Source organism: Miscanthus floridulus, unplaced genomic scaffold, assembly GCF_019320115.1.
Source record: "Miscanthus floridulus cultivar M001 unplaced genomic scaffold, ASM1932011v1 fs_790_1_2, whole genome shotgun sequence".
Taxonomy (NCBI): Eukaryota; Viridiplantae; Streptophyta; class Magnoliopsida; order Poales; family Poaceae; genus Miscanthus; species Miscanthus floridulus.
Window position 1 is genome coordinate 9,345 of NW_027097280.1, and position 17,412 is coordinate 26,756.

The 17,412-nt window shown below is 45.7% G+C and overlaps 1 long non-coding RNA gene across 1 annotated transcript; it reads left to right on the plus strand.

The window, feature by feature from the left end:
* Nucleotides 1-557: 557 nt before the first annotated feature.
* Nucleotides 558-6,865, plus strand: LOC136533144 (uncharacterized). Its single transcript, XR_010778405.1, has 4 exons — nucleotides 558-691; nucleotides 783-901; nucleotides 5,273-5,425; nucleotides 6,495-6,865. It is a non-coding gene; the product is annotated as an uncharacterized lncRNA (long non-coding RNA).
* Nucleotides 6,866-17,412: the final 10,547 nt, after the last annotated feature.

A 17,412-nucleotide genomic window follows, 5' to 3' on the forward strand; every position in this document is an offset into this window, starting at 1 on the left:
AGCCAAGCTGACTCTCTGGAAGCAGCGCAGTAAGGTTAGGGCAGCCATTGAAGGTGACAAAAATACCCGCTACTTCCATGCTTGTGCAAACCAATGTCGTCGTCGGAACAAAATTCAGGTTATTGAGCATGATGGCTGTGAACTGCATAACCATGATCAGAAAGCTACCATTCTCCACGCCTTCTATCACAATCTGATGGGGTGTGTTAGGGACACCAATTGGAGTTTCCGCCTTGATAGCCTCTATCCTGAGGGGGGCCCCGCCCTCAGTCACCTTGACATCCCTTTCACCACTGTTGAGATCCATCTTGCTCTCTGCCACATGCACTCCAATGCTAGCCCCGGGCCCGACGGATTTGGCCCTTCCTTCTTCAAAACTACCTGGGCCTCACCTCTTCTGATATCTTTGCCATGTTTGATTCTTTCTATATGCATTCCGCTGACCTTGAACGCATCAACCGCTCCTACCTTGTTCTCCTTCCCAAAAAAGATAATGCACGCAAAGCTCGGGACTTCAGACCTATTGCCCTTCAGAACTCCATGATCAAATGCATTTCTAAAGTCCTCATGAGCAGGCTTCAGCCTTTTATTCCCTCCCTTGTCAGCAGCGATCAATCCAGCTTCGTTCTTGGTTATTGCATCGCTGAAAGTTTTGCCTACGCTGCTGACCTGCTCCACTGCTGTTACCGGCGTAATTCCCCTACTATCATTCTTAAGCTCAACTTTCACAAGGCTTTTGACTGCGTTAACTGGAGTAGCCTTGTCCATATTCTTCGCTGTAGGGGGTTCTCTGATAAATGGTGCAACTGGATCACGGACCTCCTTGACACTGGTAAAACTTCGGTTCTTCTAAATGGCGTCCCTAGTCGGTGGATCAGCTGTCGTAACGGTCTTCGGCAAGGTGACCCCTTGTCCCCATATCTTTTTATCATCGTTGCTGATGTTCTTCGTCGTCTTCTCCAGCACCCCACCTTATCTACGTCGCTCAATCATCCTCTTATTCCTAATGCCCCATGTCCCGTTGTCGGGTACCATGAAACGGGGTACCCCGAACGTTTATCGAAAGAATCACTTAAGCCCTATCAAAGACAAAGCCAAAAGGTAAACCATCGATTGACCTCCGGCATTGTCTGAGCCCACCGGCTCTCCGCCTCGCACGAGGCCTCGACGGCCTGCCAAATCTTCGCCTCGCGCGAGGCCTCGCACGGGAGGCCTCGACGAGGAACCAATTCTCCGTCTCGCCCGAGGCCCCGCGCGTAAAGCCTCGAACGAGACAGCGATTCTCCGTATCGCTCGAGACCGGCTCGGCAACAACCCGTCGCTTCCGCCTCGACCAGTCTCCCTGACAGCGCGTCGCGTCCCATTAATGCGCCAACTACTCCCGCGATATCAGCCGAACGATGGCTCGACACTGCAGAGTGGCCGATGAGACAAGAAGTCGCATCAACGCCATACCGACCTGGACAGGGCGCGGCGGAGATTACCGGCCACTGTGCTCTGGTGCTGTGCCCACGATCAGCGCCTGCACTACACTGTGCCACCTAACCCCCGCCCCAGAGACAACGCGGCATGGGGAGTCAAGTCCGGGTCACTATAGCCTCGAAATCAGCATATGAGACCAACTACTCCATCCAAGCCTCGGCAATCTACTTCAGGGTCTTGGCAACCCCGGGATTCACGTCTGCCGAGCCTCCCACGATGCCTCGGCCTCGGCACCAACTGAGCCTCGGCTTCTCACGCAGTCAACACACAGTGACTATCACGCCGACCACCACGCCCGCTTCGAGATAACACTGGAGCTCCCACGACGCACAGGATCGAATGTGACCGGCGCGTCGCCCAGTACTTCAAGGACGAGACCACTCCGTCGCCCACGCCGTCACAGTAACAGGCTACAGGGCTCGGACATGCCGCCTCCGTCCGCACGACGCCGTGTAGCTAGCGCATGTATCACCCTTATCTCCCCTTCAACTATAAAAGGGAGGGACCAAGGCCGTTTCTAGGATCGGACATGGACGATTAGGCCTACGCCCACGCGACGAACTCACACATAAATGCGTGGATGAACACGTGAGCTTCCCCGCTGCTTGAGATCAACATCTCAAGCAATCCACGCCGCTCCACACGGAGACCTGGGACAAGCTCCCTCTCTCTCCCTGCTTGTAACCCCCTACTACGAGCATTTCGGTGCAAGGAATACAAGATCGAACTCTCAGACTGGACGTAGGGCACCCATTGCCCGAACCAGTATAAATCTTGTGTCTCTTTGTATCACCATCCGGGATTGGAAACACGCAGTATAAATTTACTAGTTGGTTGAGGGCCCGCCGGTCCAAAACACCGACAGTTGGCGCGCCAGGTAGGGGCCTCTGCGTGTCAGCTTCATCATCCCAACAAGTTCTGGATGGCAGACCCTGTACGACCACTGCGTCTCGGCACGGTGATCTGGTTTGGGAGCCTAGAGTTCATGTCTCTAGGGCATGAGTACGACATGGTACTCCTCACACCCCGAGCTCCACCGATCGACGATGATGTCACGTGTAACACCTCGGGTGTTAGCCTTGCAAAACTTGACTTGCATAACATGAGCATGAGCATCAAGCATTCATAAATCATCATTTACAATTGAAACATCTGATCGAAACATATGAAACATTGCTTGTTATTTCATGTTTCTTGTAACATATGCATATGACCATGTGCAAATGAATGCTAGAGTGTAATGTTGGTCACTACAACACCTTAGCTACACTTAGGTTAACAAAAGGAACCTTGTTCATGAAGGCCACATTTCATGATCAAGCACTTAAGCGATATTGCATGTGTTGACCTGAATAGCTATATGAGTGACTACTACATGAAATGCTTAAATAACCTTGCAAATTGTTTTAACATGCTTAGAGTATCATCATGAACAACTTTGGTATTTAGAGCTAAGGCTAGTTTGGTCATTTAGCCATGGTTTGTGTATGTAACATGTTTTCAAAGTGACATGTTTGACTAAAGTTGAACTAGGTGTTAGGGACCTTGCATGGATGAGTTCACTAAAGCAAAGTTGTAGTGTTTGACATAAGGAACAACTTTTATTTTTATGACATGGACTGATTTAGCTTCTAACATGCTTGAATGGGTCCCACAAAAACCAGCAAATCCAGCCTTCAACACTTAGGAAATTTTTCGAAGTATTTGATCGACTGACCGACTGACAGCCAAGGTTGGGCACGAGATTACTCCGTATCTATTGCGAACTAGAGCTCGATCATTGAACAACAATTGAAGCTGGTACATAGGGCTATAAATTTTGTTTAGACGTCTTATGCTTTGGAGCGACGGATTAGCGGATAAATCAGCGGCAAAACTCGTCGTCAGGCTCGGCCATCGCGCGACTGACGAAACTGAACCGCGACGTCAATGGCCGACCGGCTTCAGGCTTCGCGCGCCGCGTGTCCCCGGCGACGGCCGCGCGTCGCCGTTGCTCTGTCCGCGCAGGCCACGCTGCGCCTGGGCGCGCCTTCAAGTCGCCAGCACCCGCCCGCACCCAGCTGCACCCCATTTTCGCGTTGCCTCGGCCTTCTTTCTCGCAGCCGCAGCCGCCGAGCTCTCGGAGCCCCGCCGCCCGCCATTGGAGGCGCCAGCTCGCGCCTAGCTCCTCCATCCCCACCGCAACCCTCCACCGTCTTCCCAGCAACCCCCTGCGCCCTACCGTGCCCGCCATTCGCGCTCGGTAAGCTCCAGCCGCGTGCACGGGCTCGCCGGAGCTCCGCCGCAAGCCTCGTCACCGTGGCCGGAGCGCCACAGTCCACCTCTCCATGCGTTAGCTAGTGCGTCGAGTGCGCCTTAGGTAGCTGGTGCTCGTCCGAGCTTTAGGTCGAACCACCGTAGCCTCCACCGGCGTTTTGCCGTGGTCCAGCCCCGCCGCCCCGCCATTGCCGCCGCCGTCGTCCTTGCCGTCGACAATAAGGCCAGCCAAGTGGCTCAATCGATGCGCTAGGACAAGTAGATCATCGTGTGATGATGTCACCGCCGGCAACCTCGCCGTCGGCGAGCTCTGGCCGCGCCAGCACCGCGCAGCGCCGCTGCCCTGCTCAGTGTCGATGACGTGTGGGGTCCCCTGACCAGCGGGTCCCACCTGTCAGCGACAGCAGTAGTGTAGACTAACTCATTTTGAATCCAGTTTTTGATTTGTTTTGTTATTTTTGTATCTTTAGTTTGGTAGCTCCTAAAATTGTGAAATAAATATGATTGTGTTGCTTAGGAAGTGTAGTATTTAAGAAAAATATGTTCTTGGCTTCAACAGTAGAAATTTCTGGAGATTTAAATAGGGATTTCAAATGTGCTTTTGAATGCATTCAAATTTGTTTATTTTATATCTAGAGTTCCTGTGCTCCAAAAATTATGAAATTTTTGTGGTAGGCTATTCTTGTTATACATGAGCTTGGATAAAAATTTGAGGACCAGTGCATGTGTAGATCTATAGTTATAGATTTTTCTTTTATAAATAGTTAATCCTTGCATGAATTTTTATAAATTAATTATGAGTCCAAAATTCATGAAATTTGTTGGGGGTGATACTAGTACCATATGGATGTTAGGAAAAATAAGAAATCTGTTGCTTGACACTTTTCAATAGGATTTTCCATTTATGCTATTTCAAGCCTTGCTTCCTTATCATTTTTGTATAGGATGTTCTACTTAGTAAAATGACCTAAAATTTTTATAGTAGTCCTTTGATAGCATTAGTAAGGCTCTGTAAATTTTTGAGAATTTATTAAGCACATCTGATATATATTTATTATTTAACCTAGATATCTAAATAAATTAATAAAGGCAATTTAATAAATAGTTTGGGCTTCACCATTATATTATCTTAACTGTATTTGGTATGCTTACACTGTTGGTAGGTTCTAGGTTGTCAAATTTGAAGGATTACATAAAGTAGAAGTATTCTTACTTTATATTGCATGTTAAATCATTTCCAGACTGATTCTAGAGTATGAGGAGTTACATGTTGAAACTGATGTAGACTGTAAAAATGGTTAATAACAAAGTTGTAGGAAATTTGATAAGCTTTCCAGAAAGTCCAGGATCACTAGATTTGGAATTGTAGAACTCCAGTTATGAGTAAAACAAGTAGATACTGTTTATGGCATAGTCGATGCATTGTAGAAGTAGTTAAGTAGTAAGCGAGAAGAGATATGCACCTACTCAAACAACGTGATGCACTTGTTAACATTATGCATTCGTAATACTCATACCATACTCATGCATCTAGGATCGGAGGAAGAGATCACGTTGCTGGAATTCGAAGAAGCAGAGGAAGGGAACCAGCAGGAGGATCCGCAAGCCGCAGCTCCCGAAGGCGTGGAGCAGAACCCTGAAGAGCTTCCGGAGTGCCCTGACCATCGCCCTACTTCCTTTCTGCGAGGCAAGCCCCGGAGCATTATAAGTCTCCCAGTAATTTACAACTGTTTACTTACGTATTTATGATTGATGCATTAGGTTATAAGAGTTGAATGAAACCACTTGATGCATGTACATTCCTTGTCCAGAAATTACACCTTTAACCGGTATAGGTCCAGGATCGAATATATGCTTAGCCATGCTTAGACCGGTAGAAGTCGGGTGATTTCCTGTCACCTGCGAGATATAGGTGGATACCGAAGCACGATTGGTCATAATTGTCATTGGGGAAAAGAACCATGGTTAATGTAAATGGAGACCGGGCGGGATATCGATAGAAAAGCAACAAGGCATGGAGGTCTTGGGTGTGGATCTATCCCCGTCTGTGTCGATCAAGGACCGTACCGTTGTTGGAACTTCTGACAAGATTGAACGCATGCCTCTCACTTAGCTGGCCGGATAACTCGTTCCGACCGCGAAGCCGAGTAATTCAACTCAGGCCGGGAATCGTTCTGTTGTGCGCTCCTTCCGGGGAACGATCAGACTGAGCCCAAGGGCAGGTTTGGCCTGAGCATCCTGGCATCTGGTGTTCCAGATTGTGTGGCGCAGTACGAACCCGCGAAATGTGTACCGGAGTTGTACCAAAGGTGACCTAAGACTATCGTGGCTGGTAGATCTGGGTTTGTGTTAGGAATAAATTCCCAGCTGGTAGAAATCGATTCGAATCGCCGTCTCTCCCGGATAGTGAGAAACTTGGCTAGCTCCAACATCGTAGTAACTGTGTTATGAAACATGATGGTTCAGATGAATATGGAATTACAATACCTGCTATGGTTACTATTGGATGTTTCTAAAAGATATACCACATGTTTGGCACAGGATAGTTGCTAATATAGAAATGGTTAGTTATAATTAACTTGATAAAGGAATTATAATTGTACAACGGGTAAATGCCTTTTTCGCAAAATGTTGTCCAGTTACGTCCACTTATACAGCCTTGCATGATCCTTGGAGTCCTTTTATTTCTGGTTCATGACGGGTAAGTCTAGCTGAGTACCTTCTCGTACTCAGGGTTTATTTTCCCATTGTTGCAGATGGCACTGTGTATCATGGTTATTGCAAGAGTTGCTTCTATCCCGCTGTGGATGAGGAGTAAGCCTTGGGCAGGCTTCCTTAGTAATTCCTATCTTTGCTTTTGTGGACCGTGATCTGGCATGGCACTGTATCAAACTACGTTGGAAACTTATCTTCGAACTTATTTGCTTCCGCTTTAATTATCAAACTCGGTTTGTAATAACTTTTATTCGTACTCTGATGAGGAAACGTATCTGTGAACTTTATGTAATATGTGGCATGTATGTTGAATCCTGTACGATCTTGGTTGTTGTAAATCGTTTATCGAGACCCGTCGCGGTACTCGACGGACTACCGGGTTTATATGGGTTCAAGTATGACAGTGCGACCGCTTGCGGATTGCCATTGTACTTGTATTCTTATAAATTGGTCGGTTCTGCGACAATTGATTCATCCGAGCAATCAAGAGCGCGACTACAACTCCAACCGACCCCCAGGTGCGCAAGCTCCGCCTTGCCCAACCTCTAGGGGCGGGCTCCACCTCGCCTAACCCCAAGGTCGCGGGCTTTGCCTCGCCCGACACCGAGGCCATGGGCTCCGCCTCGCCCAACCCTTGGGTCCATGCTCCGCCTTGCCTGACCCCAAGGCCACGGGCTTCGCCTTGCCTGACATCTAGGGGCGGGCTCCGCCTCGGCCAACCCCGAGGCCGTGGGCTCTGCCTCGCCTGACCCTTGGGTTTGTGTCCCACCTTGCCTGACCTTTGGGGGTGGGCTCCACCTCGCCTAACCCCGAGGTCACGGGCTCCATCTCGCCCGATGGAGATCCATACCGCCGCCAACCACTCTAGGTCCAAGCATATGGGCCTGGGGCAAAACTCTAATACCAAGGAAGAGACCGGCATGCCCCAATGTAACCCGTGGCCATGACAGGCCATACCTAAGGATTCACATCAGGAACAGCGTCGGACGTACCGGTGTTGTTTTGCCTAAACCCCGTACGGACGCTGACAGGCGCGTCAGCTCACCACGACGTCCGCTGCGACAGAATGGAATGCCATGACCGGCAGACGATGCCTACGCATGGCGTCAGTGATGGACAGGGCCGCAACGTGGAGTTGTCCCTATTGACATCTACAGGGTCGGTGGGACCCGCATAAAGGATAAGAAGGATCCGGTGATCCTGAAGGACTCCTCTCTCTCGTTCTTCTCTTTCCCTCTACTGTAACCCGTGCTTTCCCTTGGCCTATAAAAGGGAAAGCAGGGCATCCTATGAAGTGGATCTGATCCAACCCCGAACCGATCAGATCCAGATACACACAAGAGCAGCAACCGAGCTCTTAGCACCCTTTCACTCTGTTGATGCAAAAGTGGATCTGCAAACACAAAGGGCTAATACCCGAATCGATATCCAAAGCGTGCCAGTCGATTTGACCTGTTAATCGACAAGGATGAAGATACGAGCACTTTGGTCCTGACAACAGCGATACGCCTGGAAGTCATGGCCAAGAGGTACTCACGTGGAACTCGAGAATCGCCGAAGGTCGCACTGAAGCGATGCAACTCACCGAATCAATGAGAACTCATAAAAAGGAAAAAATATGCAAATTGACGAAGTTGCCGAAAAGTAAGTAGATGCAAATAGGAGTAAAAATTGGTTTTGATATTGATTGATATTTTTATTACATTGCCCCTCAATCTATATTTATACCCTGATCTAAAGAGACATAACCAAATACGACTAGGACACCAAGTCCATATCTAAGGAAACACGTGACTCTTACATGAATCATACTCTAACAAATATAGAAAAGGAAATCAACTCCTATCTATTTCCCTGTCCGCCTCAATTACGATGGAATTCTCACCGACCTCCTTTCCATCGGCATACTTCCTATTTCATCGGCAGTAGTTTTCAAGCCTTCCTTCATCGGCATCGACAATAACATCTCCAACCTTATCGGCAATGCCCGAGTCTAAATCAACCTTTCCATCGATCACCACCATTCATCGGCAACCATCTTTACAAGCTGATTTTCATCGACTGTCAGTGTATACAGTAACTTTCCTCCTGTCGATTAGCCCACTCTGATCATTTTGACACGTGTAAAAAACAGTGTCAACACATGCCCCCCAATTTCGGAGTATAAAACCATTAATGCTCCGAAATTTACTCCAGATAATGTTTGCCTTCGCCCAATTACCGTAACTCATCCTCCAAGCCAAAACTTGATCTGTTATCAAATCTAATCAAATCTAGTCCTGATTCACGCACCTCAGTAAATATCGCACAATTTCCAACCACTCTTGCCCTAATTATGGTTAAGATACCGAAACAATAATCCATCAGCAAGATCCTAACATAATAATGCCGCCATTTTCAGAATTAAAATATCCTGTACCGAGATCTCTTCCAAGTCATGATTACTTGCCATCAAATCATCTGTACAATCCCTTGATTATCATGCGAATAGTTACCATATCCATCTGAACCACCTCGACCCACATGCGCGCGGCATAGAGATAAGTCTAGAATACCCCTACTCCAAGCGACTTATAAATAGATTTCTCTGGAACGCTCGTCTTCTACCCTCAGACTCCAATCTTTGGCATTCTCTCTTTCCGGCAGCGACTCCGACAAACAACTGCGCGACCTCAACCAACAAGAACTTTTCTCCAGCGTCAACCTCGAGTCTTCAGCTCGTGCCTCCATCTACCTCAAGATAATGGCAATCAACTTCGACGTCCCTGCGGTTCGTTCCACTTCCGTTACTTTTTACCTCGATTCCTCTGGTCTTTGCGAGTTCATACAGTTGGTAATTTTTCCTCTTTTTCTTTGTTCTTCGGATCCTCTAAACTTAGGAACTTCGCAACAAATTAGTTATTCCAACCGATCAGCCGCATTTCCAATGCCTAGGACCAATGGGCAACCCAGATCCAACTGATCTGATTAATGCAGAGGTTAACAGAATCCCTTTTAGAGCCCAAAATTTCTCTCTGAATTTATGGAAAGATACATTCCGATCTTGGCCCAAAACCACCAAAGGGTGGAAAGATTGGTACTTGAGGGTCAACAGGTCGATGCAAGTACACTGGGCAGAACAGAAGCTAGACCAATGCATTAGGCTATCCATTCCCGATATGCAAAAGAATGAGTCAATGATGATTGCAGCTGCTTACTTCTGGTCAGACACAACAAACACTTTTATGTTTGGACATGGCCCAGCTACTCCCACACTTGCCGATGTCTACATGCTCACTGGCTTGGACATTTCAACTGCCGATGAAAGCTCCATCTATGGCAGAAAATCTGAATATAGGGTGAATACCCGCAACATCGGCGGTTGGATAGGATATATTCAAGAATGCCAGAGGACTGAGACAGTTAACCAGAAGGAACATGCCACATTCTTGAATATGTGGTTAGAAAAATTTATCTTCTGTGGTCGATCAGTAGGACCAACCAACGCCTTCCTCCCCACGACTGAACTCTTGGCTAATGGTGTAAGGTTCCCTCTTGGCCGATACCTTCTGAGCTCCACTTATCATCTTCTTCATCAAGTGTCTCAGAAACTTTTGCTTGGCGAACCCATCGGCAACTTAGGAGGCCCGTGGTGGTTTATCAACATGTGGCTGAATGCCCATATGCACAAACGTTTGCAATGGGACTTCTTTGCCCAATAATTCCCACGAGAAATTGCTGAAGACCACGTGCTTGGGGATGAGGAATCGGCAACACGCTCACCCCTCAATTTTGGTGAAGCCATAATTGTCCTCCCTGGAACAGAGGCCAATGAAGACCAAATCGGCATATTCTTCCAAAGCTTCTACAATGGTCTTTCTCGTGATCATAGGGCCTGGGTACCTTATATTGACGAAGAAAATAGATTCCCCCTTCTTTTCAACTTTGCCGATGACACTCTGAATCAGGATAATGAACTCATGATGGCCATCATTACTCCCAGGGCAATCCCAGTAAACACATTTGGTAGTGGGAAAAACACCAATATCACGTATGAATTTTACAATCCATCGGCAGTATCCCGTCAATTGGCTTTTGGGCAACTGCCAATCAAACTTTGTTTTGCCGATGTGATCAAACCCAGAGAAACAATCACCTGCGGAACAGATTTGAGCAGGGTAGTGCGACTCTCCCCCGATGCCGATACTACAGATGTCGATCTATCCATCTGGACGCCAGCATCTTTCATCACCGAATCATATATAGCAATGGTGGCGAGAGTGGAGGGAACAACTGTTTGCAACATCCGCTCACACATATCGGCACATGATCAACCCTGAATACGCCATTCCCGATGACGCAGTAAGTTTCTTTTAACTCCCTTCTGCTTTTTCTTTTTATATATCGGTAACTAACTTTCTTGTGACAGATTAACAACCTAGCACCATCTATGAGCAAAAGTGGGAAACCCTTCGATCTTCGGCCTGTTTCCCTGATATCACCGATCGGCTACAACGCCCCCACCTTAGCTGCTTTGACTCACCAGAAGACCCATGCCAAGACCATCACCTCCAAGTCCAAATTGGCTACAGCTAGGGCCACTCCATTGGCTACTGCTACAACCCTGATCAAGGCATTCAAGGTAACAACCCTGTTTATTTCTACTCATGCCGATCACAGACAGTATTAACATTAATCATCAGGGTGTAAGAGCCGCTGCTGGATCGTCATCGGCAATTCCTCCGACATCAAGCACCACTACCTCTGACAAACCTTCAGAGGTATTCCTTTGATTTTACATTTTATCTGTTAAATATCATACCTTACACTTGTTTTGCAGCAACAAATGGGTACATCGGCAAGCGTACCAGATGTTCAAGCTCCACAACCAACAAGTGCCGATGCCCCCCAGCCAACCGTTGCTGAGGCCCAAGCAAAGCGCAAAGCCTTAACAGATGCCGAGGCATAGCCAAAACGACAGAAGTCCATGCCGATCCCCACATCTGCCCCAACATCTGCAAGCCAGCAAGAATCAGTCGATGCAACTGAGCAAGCAGTTAATCCTCCTGTACAGGACATACCATCGGTCATCATACCCCAAGGGCCAACCACCGATGAGGCCACAGAGGATATCTCATCGGCAAGCTCAGCCGATCCTCCACATGGCATACTCCAGGCTGCTTCCTCCAGCCAAGTACAGGAAATTGCCTTGAAACAGGTAAGCCGATTGACCTAGTCGATTTATAATATTCATACTTATCCTTAACTGACCTCTTTTTCTTTTTCTCAGGAACAAGACTCCCCAAACAGCCTATTTTCCGTTGCCATTGACATTTCTGATGATGATGGAGAGGAAGCAAATTCTTCCCTTGCACTGGGAACAATATCTGCAGAAATTAAGTCCAAGTTGGAAGCTCTCCTAGACTTGTTACAGCAGGATACCGCCCAACTGGTAGATGACTCGAACCCCGCAAAGACAATTTTCAAAACAATCCGTGGCTAGGTCCCTACCGATGTTGAAGAAGCACTCTTCCCAGCAGCCCATTTAGAAAGCCGCCAACTGCAATATCAACGGGCTGCTCAACGCATTACCGATAGAGCAGCTCAGGCTCAACTCAAAGAAGAGATACTAAAACTGAAACAGATTACCGATGAGAAGCACAAGGGCATCGGCAACTTGCAGACTTCGGGCGCTGAACTTAAGCAGAAAATCTTAGATTTATCGGCAAAGAGGATGGCTCTATTGGCTGAATTGAAAGAAGTCGAGGCAGCCTTAACTCATGCCCAACAAGAAGAAAGCCAGCTACCTGATGCCATCAAGGCCCTTCAGCAAGAAAGAGACATCCAGGCTCGCAAAGCCTTGGCCATGAAGAAAAAACTCAAGCCTGTGGAGGGTGCTGCCGATGAAGACATCAAAGAAATGAAGGAAGCCGACCAGATTCGCCTGCGTGCGATATTGGCTATCCAATCCTTGTTAAACTTGTAAATCTTGTCTATTGCATCGACACTTTATGAGACATTGACATCCTTGTATAATTCTAGCCGATAGGACTGTTATCGGCACTTACACTTTTATGCATCCATCTAGATACTAGGGTAATATTTCTTTAAATATTTTCCATTTAATGCTCTGGGAAACACAACCCCTTCGAGGGTTTCTAGAATATATGCGTTACCAGGAACAGACTGATTTATCCGATATGGACCTTCCCAATTAGGAGACCACTTTCTAAACTTTGAACTTTTAGTCCCAATCGGTAAAATCAATTTCCAGACCAGATCTCCATCAGCAAACTCCTTTACCTTCACCTTCTTGTCATACCATCTGGCTACTCTTTTCTTATTTTCTTCGATGCTAACTAAAGCCCTTAACCGATGACCCACCACATCTTCCAACTCATCCTTCATAAGAGTATCATAATCATCGGCTGTCAGCTGATTTTGAGAACGTATTCGCCTAGAGCCAGTTTTAATTTCCCAAGGCAATATTGCGTCGTGTCCATATACTAACTGATAAGGTGTTACTTTGGTTGCACCATGACATGACATCCGATATGACCACAAGGCTTCATTTAATACTGTATGCCACCTCTTAGGATTTTCTTTAATTTTGCGCTTAATGAGTTTGATGATCCCTTTGTTAGAAGCCTCAGCCTAACCATTAGCTTGAGCATAATATGGAGAAGAATTTAAAACTTTAATTCCCATACCTATAGCAAACTCATCAAATTCTCCCGATGTAAACATAGTACCCTGATCGGTAGTGATAGTTTGAGAAATACCAAATTGGTAAACAATATGCTCTTTCACAAAATCGATCATATTAGCCGATGTCACCTTTTTTAAAGGAATTGCCTCAACCCATTTTGTGAAATAATCGGTAGCAACCAGAATAAATTTATGTCCTTTGCTCGATGGCAGATAAATCTGACCAATGAGATCGATAGCCCATCCCCGGAACGGCCAAGGTTTAATTATAGGGTTCATAGCCGATGCAGGCGCTCTTTGAATATTACCAAACTTTTGACACCCCTGACATCCTTTAGAATATTTAAAACAATCTTCAAGAATAGTCGGCCAATAGTATCCATTCCTTCTGATCATCCACTTCATCTTGAAAGCCGATTGATGCGCTCCACACACTCTTGGTAGCTTGGAACCTTATACATCTTTCAACCTTTTTATATGGATCCTTTAAATAATCGACAATCTCCTTTCTCCAGTCATCGGTATCGACTGCCGATGTTAGCACTTCCTGAATAGGCTGATACCCTTGTCTCAGCATCCACTAATCTTCTGCTCAAATAATAAATAACACGTTCTTTCCCTTCAAATTCTTGAATAAGAGCTGAACCGATAACGGTATCATCAGTTGACAAATACAACCTGAAAGGTTTCCCGTGTTGAGGTGGAACTAGCACTGGAGGATTTGTTAAATATTTCTTAATTTCATCTAGGGCTAACTGCTGCTCAGCTCCCCATACAAATTCCTGATCGGCTTTCAATTTAAGTAATGGACTGAAAGCCTTGATCTTACCCGACAGATTAGATATGAATCTTCTAATGAAATTAATCTTACCGATCAAAGATTGCAATTCAGTTTTATTGGCAGGAGCAACCACCTTGTTAATTGCATCAATAGACTTCCCACTGATTTCGATGCCCCGCTGATGCACCATAAAACCCAAGAATTGACCTGCCGATACACCAAATGCACATTTATTAGGATTCATCTTCAATCCATGCTTCCTTGTGCACTCCAGTATCTTTTGTAGATCGGCTAGATGTTTTGTGATATCTCCAGACTTAATCACTACATCATCAATGTAGATCTCCACTAATGTGCCGATGTATTCATGAAAAATAAAGTTCATAGCTCTTTGATAAGTAGCGTCGGCATTTTTCAAACCAAACGTCATGACTATCCACTCAAACAACCCTACATGACCTGGACATCTGAAAGCAGTCTTGGGAATATCTTCTTCAGCCATGAATATTTGATTGTAACCTGCATTACCATCCATGAAGCTGATAATTTGATGTCCAGCTGCAGCATCAATCAACAAATCAGCAATCGGCATTGGATAGCCATCCATCGGTGTGGCTTTGTTGAGATTCCTGAAATCAATACAAACATGAAGTTTTCCATTTTTCTTATAAACAGGAACCACATTAGAGATCCACTCTGCATATCGACACTGCTGAATAAACTTTGCCTCAATTAATTTAGTTATTTCGGCCTTAATGTCAGGAAGTATATTAGGGTTGCATCGGCGCGCTGGCTGCTGATGTGGCCGAAATCCAGATTTGATAGGTAACCAATGTTCAACTATCGATCGGTCTAATCCAGGCATCTCAGTATAATCCCAAGCAAAACAATCTTTATACTCTTTTAACAAATTAGTTATTTGCTGCTTACACTTGGAATCTAACTTAGCACTAATAAAAGTAGGTCTTGGCCAATCGCCATCACCAATATCTACTTCTACTAAATCATCTGCCGATGTGAACCCTTGACCTAATTTTCCATCATCGGCAAACCTATCCATTAAAACTCTTCTTCAGAACCAACTTCTTGGATCGGTGGAATTTCATAATCAGCAACTCTAAGGAACTCTTTTTCCCAAACTTCTCCTGATATGCATTTAGTTCGCTCATAAGTATCTGATTCTACCGATGCGATGATATAAGAAGAATCACCAGGGACAAACTCAATCTTATTCCCAATCCACTGTACGAGGCATTGATGCATTGTAGAAGGAACACAACAATTAGCATGAATCCAATCCCTCCCTAGAAGCAGATTATATGCACCCTTGCCATTAATAACAAAGAACGTCGTCGGCAAGGTTTTGCTGCCGATGGTCAATTCAACGCATACTGCCCCTTTAGCCGGTGACACATTGCCTTCAAAATCCTTCAGCATCATATCGGTTTTGGTCAAGTCTTGATCTCCCTTACCAAGTTTCCAATACATCACATAAGGCATAATATTAATTGCAGCCCCTCCGTTGATAAGTATCTTAGATACAGGCTGCCCATCAACTCTGCCTTTCACAAACAAAGCCTTAAGATGCTGTCTCTCGTCATCGGTAGGTTTCTCAAAAACAGCCATCATTGGATCTAGTGTCAACTGAGCTACTTGATCAGAGAGAACAACTTCTTCCTCATTATCAGATAGTGCCAAAAACTCCATCGGCAACATGAATACCATATTAACATCTGCCGATGGACCCTTATTTTTGTGTTTTACCTGCCACTGCTGATGACCGGACCTCTCATTGGAGGAATTTTCCTCTCGGTATAAATCCTCCTAATGCTCACGTTGCATCCTCCTTTTCTGTGTCTTTGTCAGACCCTCCGGGCACCATCGAGGAAACTTGGTTTTCCAAACCGGCTGATAACAGGTCCTAGTTGATTCTACACGACGTATATTAGGGTCCCTGTAGAATATTTCTTCATCGGGAACTCTTGTGTTTGCCATCTCCTCAAGCTCCTCTTGATTCCTTGGAAAATATCCAGCGCGTTTACCAAGCCTTTCATGTACACTAAGTCTGCCCCCCAGCCGATCATGCACTGATGCTCTGCCTCTGATCGGCTCATTGATAAATAAACCCTGATTGCCAGGTTGAAACCTCCTTTCTGACCGATTGACCCCATAATAACCATTGCACTCAGGGCAATTTTCAACAGTTGGCAATTTAATACCTTCTTCCCAGCAATGGATGAAAAACGGGCACCTCCAATGATTTTTATGCCGATACCATTCTTCCCGATGTCTCTCTTCTTGCTGTTGTTGATATCGGTCCTTACGCTGACGCCAACCCTCCTGCTGCCTTCGATGGGTAATCACAATGCCAGGTCGAGTAGGGTTTTTAGAACTACTGCTTTCTCCCAGCAAACCCTTACTTTTTGCATCATCGGTAGTTATCCGATGTTGGGGATCCACTGATGCGTTTTTCTCAGCAGCCTCTGACGTCAATACCTTGGTCTTCCCTTTGGCCTCCAACATATTTGCTGGAAAAGGGTGTTGATCAATTTTCATCGGCTTCTGGGTCTTGGAAGTACCAAACTTAATTCTCCCAGATTCAATAGCCGATTGTAACTATTGCCTAAACACCTTGCACTCATTTGTACTATGTGAAGTTGCATTGTGCCATTTGCAGTACAAGATCTTCTTCAACTCTTCTGCCGATGGGATCACATGATTAGGTGATAGCTTAATTTGGCCCTCTTGAAGCAGAAGATCAAATATCTTATCGGCCTTGGTGATATCAAAGGTAAACTTTTCTGGCTCTTTCTGACCAAAGGGACAAGATATCGGCTTTTTATTCTTAACCCACTCAGCTAAGCCGATAACTGGTTCTTCATCAGAATCAGAATCTCCTACTTCTTCAACAAATGATACTTTTTTACTCCAATTCTTTTTAGGTTCAAAAACCCTAGTATCTTGATCAGAGATCCTTTGCACAAGATGACTGAGGCTTTCAAACTCCTGAGAAGCATATCTGTCTTTAAGATGTGGCAATAACCCTTGGAAAGGCAGATCGGCAAGCTGCCGATCATCCAGCACCAGGCTGTAGCACTTATTTTTTACATCTCGTAGCCTTTGCACAAAGCTTTCTACCGATTCATCATTACGCTATCTCAATTTTACTAAATCGGTAAGCTTCTTTTCATGGATTCCAGCAAAGAAATACTTATGAAATTGTTTTTCTAGATCAACCCAAGTAATAATAGAATTTGGTGGTAATGAAATGAACCATGTAAATGCCGATCCAGACAAAGATGATGAAAATAATCAAACTCTTAATTCATCTCTGCTAGCTGCCTCTCCACATTGAATAATGAAGCGATTGACGTGTTCCATTGTTGATGTATCATCTTGCCTAGAGAATTTAGTGAAATCTGGTACCTTGTACCGATTTGGGAGAGGAATTAAATCATATGCAGGAGGGTATAGAGTTCGATAAGAATAAG